The 13615-nt window shown below is 38.4% G+C and overlaps 1 long non-coding RNA gene across 1 annotated transcript in view; it reads left to right on the top strand.

Annotated features, from left to right (window-relative positions):
- Positions 1-8794, top strand: part of LOC149141608 (uncharacterized) — a 146703-nt gene extending 137909 nt beyond the window's left edge. The window contains exon 3 of the long non-coding RNA XR_016264326.1: positions 8720-8794. This is a non-coding gene — a long non-coding RNA (uncharacterized LOC149141608). The remainder of the gene's footprint in view (positions 1-8719) is intronic.
- The last annotated feature ends 4821 nt before the right edge of the window (positions 8795-13615 follow it).

The following is a 13615-nucleotide window of genomic DNA, read 5'->3' as shown; positions in this document are numbered from 1 at the left end:
TTGGTCTATCTCGGTCAAGTAACGTCCAGTACCAACATCCATATGTGGCACATGGGCCATTCCAACCTCCTTATGTTCCATATGGTTGACAAGCGATGGAAAATATGCCTTACATCCCTCGAGCTGACCTTATATTTAGCCTGGTCCATCTGTCGTGCCTGGTGGATATAGCCAGATCCAATTCGGGAACTCTCAAGGTATTTCTCCAAGAATTGCTCAAGTACTCTTGCCATAACAAGGGAAACTCTTGCAACAGCAAGGGAAACCTTCATAGCTACAAGGGCCACCTTTGCAGTAGTAAGGGGAGACACTGTAGTAGAAAGGAAAACTACAACAATTGCAAGGGAAAGCCTTCCAACAACTACATCAAAATTTGCAGCCACAGGTGTACTTTGTTCACCATGTTTCCAAACCTATGCCTTCGCAAGGTCAACCTCTGTAGCCACGAGGACAACTTTCACAACAGCAAGGCCAACCCTTGTAGCAACAAGGTCAACCCGGGCAACAACAACACTTATACTCATATCAATAGGGTTAACCTTTGCAAGGCCAAGGTCAAGTCCTACAACAACAGGCTAAAATTCCCTATGTCCAAGGGAAATAGTTTCAGAATCCTTATGTCCAAGGGAAGCAGGTGAAAAATCCTTATGTCCAAGGGCGTCAAGTTCAAAACCCTTATGTCTGGGGGTAGTAGGTGTGAAATCAATTTGTCCAAGGCCAACAGGCTCAACAACCTTTTAACCCGTACGTTGCTTATCAGCATCCTATGGCTGGATAGTATCAAGGCCACCCAGGTAAAAATCCTCCCTACGAGAAAGGTAACCTATAGTGGGTGAAAAATCAAATGCCTTATGAACAAAATCCTCCATTATGGGGACAAAATCCTTATCAACAATGATGGGTTCTACATTGCGGGCCTGCTCAGAAACCCCAGATGCCTTTTAATACACAATTACCTTTCTTGGCCACATTAGAGCTACCAAATGTTTCTAGACTCACTAATGATCCCATTCTTCATTCGCCATACTGGCCTCTAGTTCCATCCAAGATTTCGAGCGATTGTCCAAAGTTTTAGGGAAAAGTGAAAGAGGATCCACAAGCCCACGTGATGACATATCACCTCTAGTGCTCCTCTAATTCGTACATTGACGATTCCATTCATCTTTGACTATTTTCAGAAAACCATCATAGGTGTTGCAACCAAGTGGTACATCAGATTACCTCGAGGCACATACAATGACTTTAACACTCTCGCTATGGCTTTCCTCATACATTTTTAGCTGCCAGTTCGCTATGAAACTAGCACCCATTTGCTTATGTACCTTAAAAAAGACACTGCGACCCATATCTATGATCACATCCATGAATGGAGGCATCAACATCGCCTGATAAAGTTTTAAATTGTTGATGAGTTGTTGACAGAATGGTTTGCCAAGTCATTCATCAGAAAAATTTCTGAGGACATAACTATGTGTGGCTATGTCATTGAGGAGCAAGCCATCACTCATGCTCAGTATTTAGACCTTGTCTACTTGTAATCTGGCACATTATATGATATGTTATCCGATGCTCCAAGACCATCATTCGATCTAACATAATCGAAGTCTCCGACTACCCCACCTATTGATGGAGTAATTGGTTCTGTGTCTCAGACCCCCACAAAATCTTCTTCCAAGCAAAAGGCAGTCTCAAACACTCATTCCAATGATCCCTCTTGAAATTCACCTGGTCTTGGTAAAACCTCTGAGGTTCACATTGTCTAGTCTACGACAACGGAAAAATCCTCTAAAGGTAAAAAGAAGTTCAAAGGCAAGTTCAAAGCTGATGCCCTAAAATAGGTCCTCCTAAATCATCTGCTGCTGATGCTTCTGAAAGGAAGCCCAAGTGTCCATGCCTCCTATGTGAGGAGGATCACTATACTAAAGATTGTCCTCAATGGTCTGAAGTTAGTCGTTTTCTCAAAGGGACCCCCGTTGTCCTGAAAGATCCCTTTCTATCCCAACAGACTCAAATTGTAGACCAAACTTAGTCTTCCAATTCCTCAGGTTCCCAAGTGTTTATGATGAGTTCATTGGTAAATGTGGCTTCTAGATCAAAAGATTATCAAATGCCTACCCTGATAGCAGGGAAGGAGAAAGAAGGGACTCCTTCCTCCTCTATCCCGTCTTCCTCTGGTCCTCTCCATATAAAGCGAACTAATCCCAATTTCGCTATTTGACCACCCTCTCGGGGTGTGCTGGGAAAGTTCTCATACAATCTAAACACTCAAGCTGCTCAACATTATAACATTGTTGAGGATTTGACTTAAGCACCATCAGCTATGCCTGCTCTCGAGGTCTTTCAAATCTGTCCTTCTCAGTGAAAAGAGTTGATGTCAGCCATTGGGGGTATTGATCCGTCTGATTCCAATATTATTTGTTTTGATATGGAAAACCACGTTTTGCGCTTACCTCATCAGATTACCTTTCTCATTAAGGTGATCATTAATGAGAAGACAATTCACAAGACCATCATTGATGAATGTGCTTCTACTTGCACCGTGTCTGTCTCTCGTTGGAAGGAAATTGGTTCCCCTACCTTGAACCAATCACCTAACACTTTAGAAGCCTTCAATGGGGGTGATTCTCGACCATTTCGTGTCCTTTCGAATCTTACCATTACCTTGGAAGGAAAGACAATACATGTTAAAGTAGAAATTGTGGTTGCGAATATTAATTATAATATTCTACTTGGACAGATTTGGACCCATGCTATGCATGTTGTGGCCTCTTCTCTATTCTGCATTCTCTATTTTCCCCATCAAGGGAAAATTGTCACAGTTGACCAATTGTATTTCTTCACTTATTTTTCCTCAGATGGAAATGTTCTATACATGAAGCATACCAGTGCTCCTTATAAGAGTGTGGGGGCTGGACTTTTTAAAGATCCCGCCTTGATGGGTATTTTTCCTCTCCCAACTCCGCATGTTGTCTTAGTCAACATGATCTCGGTTAAGTATGATCCTTGGGTCATTCCCTCTCCTAATCTTGTTGATACATGGGGTGATGTCATGCCGTTAAGCCACGCCGAGATCAATTATGTGCAGATTGTTTCGGCTTCATCTTCCGTACCTGCTGATCATACTGTTTTGAGTGTGTCTCTTTACATGTATTCTCAATCTGTGGCTTGGTTTTTTGGATTCCCCTAATCCCTTAACAAAGATTTTTCCCTCTAATGAAAGTATCATGGAAATAATGTTTCTGGAGGAAGCACCATGGAATGATACTCATCATTGTTCCTCGTTCTTACCTTGCCTGGCGGTCATGTCTACCTGTCTTGATAAGTTCTCTTCTCATTTCCTGACATCTCAGTTTACCCTGATATCTCAGTTTACTCTGATATTGTCAAGATATTTTAGCTAGGGGCACCTTTTTCTCACCATGAGTTTAGGTTTGCCTCGTTTCCTTGATTTTCTACTATCGACCCATTATTGCAATGGGGTTTTCATTTTACGACTCGTAACCCTCGCTCGCCTAGGGGGCATGGGGTCCCAACCTTTATGAGTTCTGCTATATTATTTGGCCGAGTTGATTCTTACTCGTCATGTCGACAGTAAAACTATGGTTTTCCTCGTTGTTGATTGATTACCCGGGTCCGGAAATGGACTCCGTCAAGAAGTACTATGCCTGAGTCATGTCACATGGTTGCCTTTGTACATAAGTGTGTTATTCATTTTTGTGGAAGTTTGGTTTGGTGTCTTTTCAAGCAGATTTCTTGCTTATTATGTCTTCACCAGCTTTGCAGATGTCTGTTACTCCTTACATTGGTTTCTCTTATGGTGCTTACCGTAGTTCCCAGAATCTATCTTCCGTAGCATGGGCTATGTACGCCCCTAATGGTGAGTTGATTGATCTTCAAGGTATTTGTTTGGGTCAAACAACTAATAAAATTGCTGAGTATAGTGTAATCATCGAACTCTTGTCAGAATCCATTGCTCTTGACATTTGGGAAATGGTTGTTAACCTTGATTCACAGCTTGTTGTTCTTTAGCTCAATGGGAAATATTATGTCAAAAACCCTCACATATTGAGAATGTATTTGCGTATTCATTTATTGGGAAGAAATTTTGATTACATCACATATCATTATATTCCTAGGCATATGAATACATTAACAGATGCAGTAGCTAATTATGTGTTAGACAAACATTTGCGCAACATGTGAAAAAACAAAACATTGTATCGTCATAGTAAACAGGAAATATAGCATATATATATATATATATATGTATATGTATGTATATGTATATATATATATATATATATATATATATATATATATATATATATATATATATATATATATATATGTTGATAATGTTTGAGTGCCATACATCAAAACCTAAAAAAATGATATATGTGTTCAAGTACATCTGTGGCTCGCAGGCCTCAAAACTGTAAATGCTAAACTATGGACTACTCAGCATGGTGATCATGATAACACGTCATTTCTCGTACTACTCAAGTCAGTAAATGGCAGATCTGGTCTGACACCCTGATTGCATGCTGTTCATACCGGCGTGGGATGTCACCCACCGGGCATACACTGGGATACCTCTAGTTAATCCCTGAAGGTTCTGTGTTATATCATCCTCGTTATCAACTCCTTCTTGATAAGTAGTGATATCAAATTGCCAAGAAACACATCTAGCGACCATGGACATCCTGGCTGGTCGCTCTGGTCCTAAATCTGCAATTAGAAAAATGAAATGTCATGAATACGTATATTTCAAAAATAATAAAAATCATAAAATTAAAATTGTTTTCCTTACCTCCATCATCAAAATATTCTCTCTCAGGGAATGACATATCAGGATTAGCTGATACCTCAGCCACGAAAAGAAGGTGGGCTTGTATGACATATGCTAGCCCCCGCCGGTTCTAGGCATTAGTTCACTCCAACGGACCATCCATGGGTCTCGTGGCAATGGGGGGTTCACCTCCGCCAACTGATAGTGAAATAGAGGGATCCACTCTAGAAATAAGGTCACCAACACAGAACCATATCTAGACTGTTTCAGGTTCCTTTCCTTGACTTTGGATAGCTAGAGCTTCATGTTCACCTTCATGGCTTCTGCCCAATTGAAGATAGTGGGTGTTGTATAGTATAGAGCATAGTGAAACTTGGACTTATTGGACTCATGCAATTCCTGAGCCCCAACTACTTTGTTTATGGACAAGAGTAGTGCTTTCAACACAAGGTCATCAATACTCATGATATCAACCTTGCCACTTTTTGATTTCAGTGCTTCAGGGCAATGTTCTGCCAACAACATTTTCACACATTCCCCAATGGTCCTGGACCCATACAGATTTAATGGTTCCCCTCTTCGGGATAGTCCAGTGATGAAGTATATATCTAAAGTCTCTAGCTCCAGCTCTTGGTCCCGGATCACAAAGACTTCTCGCCCAACATCCCAAAGCCTAATTAAGTACTGCAACAACTCAGGCTGAGCCCAAAGGTCTGATGTAAGGAAGAATTTGAGCAACCCGCAGTTACTTAGAGCATCGAGACAGTTTTGGTCTTCCAATGCCTATGCATCAATTGCCTCATACTCACGTTCTTTCCAATCAACCATCTTTCCACTGTAATTCTCCTGCAAACACCATGAAATCAAGTCAACATCTGTCCTTGGTTGAGAAATTGCAGATTGAAAGCAAGAAAATCGAGCAAAAAATAAATAATTTTCTCTTCTCTGCATCAGTGCAACTATTTTAAAAATAGTAGCACCGACAATGCAAGTGACTGTGTTAAGCAACCCTCGATTGGTGAATTCCTAAGCTTAGATCTCATGTTGACCGAGGGCGAACATTTTTTGCCAAAACCTCCTCAAAAAATCCAAAAATTGACTAAACATAGGAAAAACAGGTGTGAAAATGAAGATAAAGGTCCTAGCTCTTACTTACAACTGACGGTGCGTCGATTGGCCTCCTATCTACCGCAATCTGCTCCTGAAAATCTAGGGCACAAATGGATAAAAAATGCTCGACACAAGGTAAAAAGGTAAATGGTAAAAAATAAAATTACTTTTCCCCCTTTTATTCATTTTTTCATGACATTTTAGGGTTTTGTAAGTATTTTTCACCTATTTTTACCTTTGAAATCATCTAATGCATTTACTTTTTGTGAAGCGACAGGTGATGAAGTGTTGATGATTGTGCCAAGTCGTATTTAAGCTCTTTTCTCAACTCGTAAAAACTCAAATGAAAATATCGCCAAGTATTTTTCCCTTTTTGACTCGTTAAAGAGAATAAAAATGGGGGTCTCCTTTAAGCTCTTTTCTGACTCTTAAAACATGAAAAGATTACTGAGCTCTTGTCATTTTGGACTAATTAAAGGCTGTGAAACGTCGTAGTTACCCAATATACATTTACCCCTTTTTTGGGCTAGGATAAATTAAATTATTGAAAAGGTACTCCTTGACTCACATGGTGAAACGGTTCTCTCAAGTATTATTTTCTACCTTTTGGAGTTTTCTTTTTCGTGTCTTTTTCAAACTCTCTAAACATGAAAAACATATTGATTCACCCCTTTGTCAGACTCGTTAAACTTAAACGACATTGGATTCTTCACCATGACAGGCATGAGCTTCTCGTTCCTAGGGCTCATTAATCTTACTAGGTTGGATTCATCTAAAGGATGGACTTACAGTGAAAGCACATGCTATCCCCTTCAAGCTTGTGATAAAAAATAATTGGGGTACCTGCCAGAAATGCTGGGTGAAAATTGGAAATTCCATTAGTTGTGTCGGAAACTCACTCTTGAACATGACACTTTCTGCTTCGTGTTGGGTTTGGATATCCCCACTTCATTGTTGATTTTCCTAGGTTGTTCCACTCATTTTTTCCTTTCCATTTGATCTCTACCACATCATCCTCGCCTCTAATCCTATGGATCCAAAAGCTGCCAAACTCTGCAGTCGTTTTGATGAAATGTTCAAGAGTTATCTTTCTGCAGTTACACTCATTCCTGATTCTTTGTATCATCCACAAACATTAAATCCCTTTGTCTCATGTCGATGATGTGGGTAAATCATGATTTCCTCCGACAAGGTCACTTCCTGTTGACTTCAACCCATTATCTAGGAAGTTGACCAAGAGACTCCTTTCCAGTACCTTAGAGCTTGCATGCCCTAATGGCAAGTTCTTCACACTCGACGACAAGTTCACATTATTGGCTTTCGATCGGTGATTTCACGAGTTTTTGAATTTAGTTCCTTATTCACATTCTGTGGATTGTGCTGCTGGTATCTTCATCGCCATCGTCATTATTGGTGGTTTCTCTTATGCTTGTTAACATTTCACATCATTGACTGCTAATCAAGAGAATTTCTAACATGTTCGACTTCGACAAATCTATTCACATGTTTGAATTTGTACTCTGATCATGCCATGTTGGAGCGCAAAACCCTGGGCTTAGATTACTAAAGTCCATGTTGCAAGGCAATGTGACATGATCATGCTAATATATGTGTCTCTTTTAGATGGATTGCTATGACCATACCATGAGTTGTTATATGGGATCCTTCTCTTTACTCGATGGTTGCGATCATACCTTGGGTTCGATATGATCCTCTTTCTTGGATGGTTGCATCCATATCGTAGATCCATTTAAATGATCTTTCTCTGGATTGCTACATCCATACCATGATTCATGTATCATTTATCATAGTTTTCAGTGATGTATATGTATCTATGCTTGCTTGCAAGTTTTCCGATCATGGTCTCAGGTTCCATGCATCTACTTGTAAAACATTTCACCCCTCACTCTAGTTCAACCTTCACGCTTTAGGGGGCATCTGTTACACAAAATTTTGTCACTATCCTTGTACTCCCCATTCCTCGATCCTAGAGGACCTCTACAATGAAACCTATATTCTTTCCATCATGAAAAGCATGCCTTTACATCCCTATTCATGAGAGAAAATCCCTCTTTTGCATCATTTCCCAAGAATCTTCCTTCAATCCCAATTTACAAGACCGACGCTAGTGCTCAATTCCTTCCTCACATCGATTTGTAGAGTTTGAAACCATAACTAGCATCGTATGGCGCAAGTGATTGCTTCCTCACTCGTGTAGATCCTCTTTTCGCAAGTTTTTAAAAATGGTGTCAAAGCTTCCAGCTCTAAAAGCTTCTTGGAACGGAAGTCTGGTAAATGGTTGGGCTGGATAGAGTCGAGGAAGTTAGTTTGAGCTCCTTTCCCCTGTAAATATGGAACAAACAAAAGAGGTAATACCTCTCCCATCATAAGAGGAACCATCTCCCCTCAATCAAAGCTATATAAACTCCTCCTTTTCCAAGATGAACTAGTCATTTTTAGAGCTTGAATAACCAGCAAGATATCTATAGCCTTTTGCCTTATAGTTTATGTGTGTAAAGGGAGAATAATCTGTTTGGTTTGGTTTGGAACTAAAGGGAAGAAGCCTTAAAATTCCATTTTTGAGGCTAAGCATGAGATGCTAGAAGTGGTGTTGGAACCCAGATACGTTGAAGGATATCTGCAACATCAAGGCTTTGGTTGTATCTCTTTTTGAGCTTTATATCAATACAACTAATGATTTATTTCCTACATTGAGTATCATATTACATTTGACGACTTAATATTCCTTGACTTTTAAACTAAATTGAATGCGATTGTATTCTATTAATTTTTCTATTGTCTCTTATGTATTTGTTTCAGGTATTCGAAGGAGAAGAACTCAAAAGAAGTTGGAGCGAAGGAGCAAGATCATCATCAAGTGGAGTGGCATTCTAAGAGGTAGGCCCTCTTATTCGATTATAGTTTAAGGAAGTTTTCATTAGGTTGTTCTATTTGCAGTTAGACCCACTCTAGGGCTAGAGGGATCACCTTTGTCTCCAGAGGAGATTTACCTACTCCACAATGCTTTCAAGTATCTTTTTGAGTCTCAAATTATATAATTTGTATTCCTTAATTTTGTGTGAGTACCCATCAAATATGCCTTCATCTGCTCGATAATAAAAATTTCTATTCTTCTTGTCTTCCCTCTTTATGTAGCATTTTCTTCCAAAGATTCTAAAGTGCTTGACATTTGCCGATCTCCCCTTCTGTAACTCATATTGGGTCTTTTCAGTATTGATTCTAAGCATTATTTTGTTCTAAATGTGTACATTGTCTCCACTTCTTGAACCCATAAGGCATCAATTGATTTGGAATCATTCAACATGTTCATAGCCATTTCTTCTACCATTCTATTTTTTCCTTGAGCGACTCCATTCGAAAATTGAAATTTTATCCCTTGTTCTTCACAAAAGTGTTAGAATTATTTGGATGTGAATTATCCTTGATTATCAGATCTTAAACACTTGTTTCATAGATAAATTTCATTCTCAACCATCTCTTTTTAGATTCCAAGTAATTCAAATGCTTCTAAACATTGTTTTAGAAAATTTATTGTTATTATTATATTATAATAATTGATATATAACATGAAGTATTGTTCACCTTCCATTAATTTAGTTCTCATGGGACCACATAAATCAATATAAACTAACTCTAATGGTTTTGAAGTGGAATGTTCCTTCGTCTTGAAGTCAACCCTTGTCTTATTTCCATGCCTGTAGTTCTTTCACATGGTACTTGTCGGTTTTGAAATTTTTGGTTACAACTTCCTTTTACTAATTTTGACAAGGTTATCAAAGTTTATGTGTCCCATCCTTCTGTTCCAAATCCAACTTTCATCCTCTTTAGCCAAAAAGCATCCTTCTTTTCCAATCTCATCCAGAGTGTATATGTCATTTGGGGTCCTTGTTGTAGCCACCACTAATCTGCCTAATTTTTCCCTTCTTATTTTGCATTTCTTTGAGTTAAATAGAAGCGTGTGTCCTTGATCACACATTTCACTCACACTTAGAAAGTTATGGTTCATATTCCCAATAATAAAAACGTCTTTTGCCATGAAATTCTTGCTCCCAAGATTAACTGTACCCTTTCCTATGACCTTATCTAATCCATCGTTTCCAGATACAAATTTGTTTTTATCCCCTATCATATGTGTTGAGAAACCACTGTCAACATAACATACACTTTTCTTTCTTTGAGATTTTAGATAACTCAAACAATGTTCATCCTTCTTCTTCTATATTCATGAAGGTTCTTTTAGGGGAACATATGGTTCATGCTTTAGAACCCTTGGAAGAGTGTTCAACCTGCAATACATGTCCAAAATTGTTGCATTTATAACACTCTACTTCATTACTTAGGGATCCAAACCCGTTATAATTTTAGTTGTACCTTTCACGATATGTTATGAGCTAATCATTCCCAGAGTAACTTCCATTATTGCTTATATTCCTAACATAAGCTTTACAACTCACAACTTTGTGCCCAAAATTATTGTAAGAATAACACACACCAAGGAAGATAGTTTTATAGCTAGGGTATCTTCTATGTGATGTGGTTTTCTAGGGATTTTTCTTTAGAGGCTTCTTTATTGTAGGTTGTTGATTTCATGTCTTCTAATATTGTATTGTCTCTTTCGCAAGCATCCTTTCCTCTTTTCTAGACAGAATCCTTGATGATATCTACATTATTATTTCGCTCAACTTATTTTTCTATCGTCACAGAGCTTGAACATTTAATGAACATGGGCTTGTATCATAATCTTGTATTTTCATTTCATGATCTTCAACTACTGATAATTTCATCCAAAACTTTGGTTTTATTGATGAAATTATATTGGATATTCCTCCTTTGTGCTTCCTTTCATAATGAGCCTATCTCTGCTTCCAAAATTTCCTTTATGTAGGTGCTTTCTTCTAATTACTTTTTGAGTATTTCTTCAATTTTCTTGGCCTCCTCTAATTGTACTTTTAGATTGATGATAATATTCTCTAATTATACCCTCTTCTTGTTGAGAATTTTAGTGTGTTTCTTTAGTTCACTCAATGTGGCTACCAATGCCTCGACATTATTCTTTTCTATCTTTAGATATTTTAAAGTACTGGAAGGTTCTCTTTCAAGATCTACTTTACTTTATTTTTCATCCTCTTCAAGATATTCCTTTTGGTTACCCTTTGCATGAATAACACTCTTCATGCGATCCAGGAGGATTTCATTGATTCAATTGTACAGTTGTTCAAGTGTCGTCATCAATGTTCAGTGTAGTCATCGCTTCAGTTCAGCTTTGACAGTTCAATAGTGTTGGTTATGGATCATGTTGTTCATGTAATAAGTTTTCATGGCGTTAGTTGATATGGGTTTGTACCTGGCTTTCGACTTATGTTCATCGATAGTTCCTCCAGGATTGGTCGACGACATGTGTCTTGTCATTTGACTCGCAGGATTTGGTGTCAACATGGTTGTGTCATCTTTTGTAGAGGTTCGATCTGTCGACATGGGTGTCGTCTGATGCAAAGGTTCGATATGGTTTTCCTTTTTAGGATTTAGGGTGTTATCATAAAATTCTCTTGTGTCAATGATATGCTTTTTGGTTTTGTCTCATTGTCACAAATGTATTGCAAAAACCCTAATCTAAATCCTAAATCTAAGCTCTAAACCATGTATGAAAACCTTAATCCTAACCTACCAAATGCTACATCAAACCCTAATCTAAGTTGAAAACTAAAATACAATGCAATGTATTAGAACGTACATTTCAAAGCCTAACCCTATGTTCCTAACCCTAGCTCCAATAACTCTCGGCCTATTCACATATCAAAACAAAGCATTACAAAACTTAACACAATCCCCTAACTACTATTGGAAACCGCTTTGGGGTAGCTCCCATGTGAGAAGCAAGGAGCTAAGCACCAGCTGGAAACCGTAGCCAGAGAATACGTGCTCTTGGATTGTCAGCAAACTGTGTCAGAGGACATGTGACCAGTGTTGTGATGACAGTTTGAGAGTTCACCATGTAGGGTTTCAAACCGCAACAGGTAAACATGTGAACGAGTTCAGGGTTCATTGTAAATGCAAATCAGAACTGTAAAGTCAGCGGGTAGTTGTCGGAACTGCCGAAGACCTAACTGCGTTTGTAACGGGAGTCACATGGGCTATCTCCCCTCCACCCGGTCAGCCAAACTGCTTGCAGTTTCAGGGTTATGATAAAGTTATTTTTGGGGTTTTTTAAAAATAGTTTGTCAACAAAATTATTCAATGACCATGCCAACCTAGCAAGGTGTCTAATACCAACAAGATCGAAGCTAAAACCCTACCCAAAAGCAACCAATTCATCCTATAAACAACCCATGGAAGTTTTGATGAACTTGGAGGCCTTTAAAAGGCGGATTTGCTTCTTTGAAGACATTAGAGGTGTTTTTGACTTTTGTATGCAGATTCTGGAGGACATAGGCAATTTTTGTTTTCAGTGTTATGGGAGCATCTAGGGTCGGTTTTGGAAATCGTAAGTGGTGCTGGAAAGCTGGTTCAGAGAGCTATCTGATGACAGTGATTAGAAGTGCATGTGTGCACATTTATACTAATCGATGCTTTGTGTAATCAACACCTTCTTCTCATTCCTAATAAAAACGGTCACCCATCTTGAAAGCAGACCCGGAGACGTAGTCCATTAGGGACGAACTCTGTCATCAATCTTGTTGTCTAATATCACTGTGTTTTCATTTTTTTCTCTTTTTTTATGCATCAGTTTTATGTTTAATCAGCTGTCGTAAAGTTTTCTTATCGAGCAGTTTTCCTTGATTTGCGTGCTTTCAGCTAACATTCAAATCTTTAATGGTTAATCAATTCTACATCATTTTTTAGTTTATGGTCATTTCAGAGCATATAATTTGGTATCAAAGTAGGTTGTGTTTGTATAATGTGCCATTGAATGTTAACCAGGTCAAAGTCGTAACAAGGAGAAGGAATCCTTGAGTAGATCGATCGAAAGATTGGAAAGCAATGAATCTTTCAGAAATCGACCATGTCAAGTTCAAATGTAGGTGGAAACACTAAAACTAAGATGAGTGACGAACAATTTCAGAAGGCATTCTTAACCATGCAACAGATGTTGGGAGAATTTTACGAAGATAAGAAGGCGAGAGATGCAGCTTCTTCAAAGCCATCGAAGAAGGACAAAGGTAAAGGGAAGACCGATAAACCATCTTCACTTCCATCATCTCCATTATCCTCTTCTTCTTCTTCTTCTTCTAATGCAGAATCTAATATAGAAAAGAAACCTAAGAAAGCATCTCTTTTGAAACTTGATGTTAAATTTGAGTTACATGTTTATGATGGTGAAATGAATCCTGAAAAGCTACATAATTGGATAAAGCAATTATAAGTGTATTTTTGCATTTAGAACATTTCTAGCGATAAAACTAAAATTAGTTTAGCTACACTTAGAATGGGGGGAACAACTTTAATCTGGTGGGAAAGTAAAACTCAGCTAGATGTAAATTGTAAAGGAAAACTCATCTCCTCATGGTCTAAATTTTTAAAAGTTCTTAGGAAATAGTTCTATCCTTTAGGATAAATGCAGCAAGTTGTTATTGATTAGTAGCATCTAAGGCAAGGTAAAGGGTAGAGTGTTCAGGAGTTTACTTAGGAGTTTAGAAAGAAAGCATTGGTGCTTGGTATTTCATTGGATACACATGAAACTTTCTTAAAATACATCAA

The sequence above is a fragment of the Pinus tabuliformis genome, chromosome X (genome assembly GCF_031772625.1).
Source record: "Pinus tabuliformis cultivar Carrire ecotype Pingquan chromosome X, CPIR1, whole genome shotgun sequence".
NCBI classification, from domain to species: domain Eukaryota; kingdom Viridiplantae; phylum Streptophyta; class Pinopsida; order Pinales; family Pinaceae; genus Pinus; species Pinus tabuliformis.
This window is presented reverse-complemented; position numbering and strand designations above follow the sequence as displayed.